Here is a 3221-nt window from a genome sequence, read left to right as displayed (position 1 = left end):
CCTTTTCATTTCTGATTTTATTAATTTGATTACTGTCTCTGTGCCCTCTGCTTAGTCTGGTTAAGGAATTATCTGTCTTGTTGATTTTCTCAAAGAACCAGCTTATTTCCCATGGTCTACTCCTCTTGTATTTGCTGCTTTTTTTTTTTTTTTTTTTTTTTTTTGTAGTGCTCTTTTTTCTTTCTTTCTTTCTTTCTTTCTTTCTTTCTTTCTTTCTTTCTTTCTTTCTTTCTTCCTTCCTTTCTTCCTTCCTTCCTTTCTCTCTCTCTCTCTTTCTTCCTTCCTTCCTTTCTTCTTTCTTTCTTTCTTTATTATTTTTTTTTCTTTCTTTGAGACAGGGTTTCTATGTAGCTTATAACCAAACTGTCCTCCTACTCAAAAATTTACCTGCTTCTGCCTCCCAAGTGCTGGGATTAAAGGCGTTAACCACTATGCCAGCATTCTAGAGCTTTGAGGTATGCTGTCAAGGCTGCTAGTGTAAGCTATCTCCAGTTTCTCTTTGGAGCTTAGAGCTATGAGTTTTCCTCTTAGCTAGCACTACTTTCATTGTTTCTAGTGCTTCCTGCCATGGCTATATCTGACTGGAGCCTGTTCTACCTGTGATCTTGGTTGTGTTAGAACTCCTCAGAGTACATCTGTCTTTCCCAGACTGTGATCTGGCATCCTGTGACCCTGAGATCCCGCGTCTGTCAAGGCTCCTGGGAGTCAAGTTGCCCCTGGGACCCTGAGATCCTGGTGTAACCAAGCTCCTGGGATCCTGTGTTCCAGAGCACCTGGGAGTGGAGCTTCTTCCGGGTGTTGTGGGACTGGCTGCAGATTTAGCATCCAAGCTCTGTTTATGTCTGATCCTCATATCCTGGGCATGTTAGAGCACCTGGGAGTAGAGCTTCCTCTTAGTCTGTGGGGCTGGCTTCGGAGTTTGCACCCATCGGCTGCTCAGGGCACCAACCCAGACCTGAAGGAACCTACTTCACTCATCTGGCAGAGTTCCTTGTTGCAAGGGTTCCATTGGTAACAGTTTCTCCTGGTGATGGAGCAGAAGTTGTGTCCTCCTCATCTCTGATCCTGTGATCCTGGGAGTGTTAGAACAACTGAGAGGGGATCTTCCTGTGGGTGTTGTGGGACTGGCTGCAGAGTTCGAGCCCCAGATATACTCAGGGCACCACCCCAGTCCAGAAGGAACCTGGGCACCTCTGCAGACCAGAAGGAACCTGTGCTACTGCTCAGGTGGAGCTTCTGGGTGCTGGGTCCCACTGGTGCCCAAAATCAGTGCTCTTAATCACTGAGCCATCTCTCTAGCCCTGGTGAAGAGTTCTTTATGATCCAGGTCATTAGACTCTCATTGTGAGGCTTCTGGGAAAGTCACCTGTCTTTAGCTTGTATATTAATTATCCTTTTTCATTTTTTTTTAGTTTTATTTAATAGTTACGAAAACAACAGTTTTGTTTACTTTATCAAACCATACTAATATTCTTTCAAGGACAAACATACAGCCAAGGATGCTACAGTGAGAGAATCTTATTTTTACGAAAGAGACTTCCCAAGGTGCTCTCCAGTGATGCTTCTTATCATTGTTCTGGGAATCTAGGAAATATTCAGTCCCTAAAGCTACCACAAATGCCACAAACCCCCATTTGAATCCTTTTAATATTACACTCGTGTAGGTGATGTTGCCTACAAAGCCACCCATGTATCTCCAGCCCTCATTGTGAGCCTATGGATCCCTCAGCTCTCAGGAAGCAAGCTTCTTCCTCATCGTTTATAATGGCGTTCCTTCAATTTTTTGCTGTCTGTAATCTGGAATTTCCATGTTACTATGGCCATGACCATGTTCATGTCCATGTTCATGTCTGTAACCAGCATCCATGTCTTACATTAATCTGAACTCCCAGGACACTCAATATTTAACCTTCCAGCTGGAGCCAACTAGAAACGGACAAACAGCCAGCATTAGCCAGAGAGGTTGCCTGTGCTGTCAACTGTGGTGAATGCAGAGACTCATGTCGGCTCACCATATAAGGCTACATACAGAACACCCAACTGCTTAACTCAAACCAGAAATGTATAGGACCCTCTCTACAGCTCAGCGCATTATGGAATATAGGGAGAAAGGGCGCAGGAGCCAGAAGATGAGAAGAAGGAATGGAAATGCAATATTGTGTTCATGCACAACCAAGGAAACCATGGTCTGTCTCTCAACTCTGCAGCTATCTGCACAAGAATGGAGACCTCACCAGCACAGTAAGGAACAGTGAGAGGCTCAGTGGTCCCACCCCACATTCTACTGAACTTTTGGCTACTGGCAGATTTTTGGAGAGAGGCCAGCATGGATTGGGCTCAAGTGGAAATGTTGAAACCCAGGATCCCACAGACAGCCTTGTTTAAACTCTGTGAGTCACAAGACAAGACCAAAGATGTGACTGTAAGAAAGATCCTTGTAAAGAACAGTATCTAAAGGGATTGTAAGGGAAATGAGAGAGGAGGGATGGAGGGGGAATAACAGAAATGCATTATGCATGTGTCTTAGTTAGAGTTTTACTTCTGTGAACAGACACCATAATCAGGAATACCCTTAAAAGACCAGTCTTGACATAGCTTGTCTCAGAAACATTTTTCTAAAAGGCTAAAGGTGCAGCTGTACAAAACTTAATGCATGTATTTTTTGTTTCCTTAAAAACAGAGACATATTGAAAGAACATGCTCTCAGTCACCCAACAGATGGGATGACTTTTACAACTAGACAAAATGCTGGACCGAGTCCAGCATCATATTATTAAACAAAAAAGGGGGAGATGTAGGCAGCCGCACGCCCAAAAGATGGCGCCGACCTCTGGTACACAGGTGCCTTAAACAATGCCATTGAGCTCCAGCAAGAATCTAGCGCCAACCCCTCCCGAGCAGGTGTTACATATCAAAGTGCCGACAGACTGACGAATCCCAGGAGGACAAGTAGCTCTCCCCAGTGCTGGGGTGGATATAAGCAGTCCTCCCGGATTTCCGGGGTGTCCCCGTAGCATGGAGGTGTTCTTGAAATAAAGAAAGGCTGTTGAGAAGAATCCGATCGTGTTGCGTCTTTTCTTGCTGGACAAGGTAAGCGCAACAGGTTAAATCTTTGAGTAAATAAGTCTTCAATGTTGTTAAAGTGACACATTAGGAAACCTGGAAAGTACTTTTATTTCAATAATGTTTATTTTGTTTTAAATCCTTATTTTATTTTCTTA

General features: G+C 43.9%; 1 pseudogene; it reads right to left on the bottom strand.

The window, feature by feature from the left end:
* Positions 1-1867, bottom strand: part of LOC110288802 — a 2772-nt pseudogene extending 905 nt beyond the window's left edge.
* Positions 1868-3221: the final 1354 nt, after the last annotated feature.

Source organism: Mus caroli, unplaced genomic scaffold, assembly GCF_900094665.2.
Source record: "Mus caroli unplaced genomic scaffold, CAROLI_EIJ_v1.1 scaffold_11228_U2_1, whole genome shotgun sequence".
Classification (NCBI taxonomy): Eukaryota; Metazoa; Chordata; class Mammalia; order Rodentia; family Muridae; genus Mus; species Mus caroli.
Note: the sequence above shows the minus strand (reverse complement) of the source record. Positions and strands in the feature narration are given on the sequence as shown.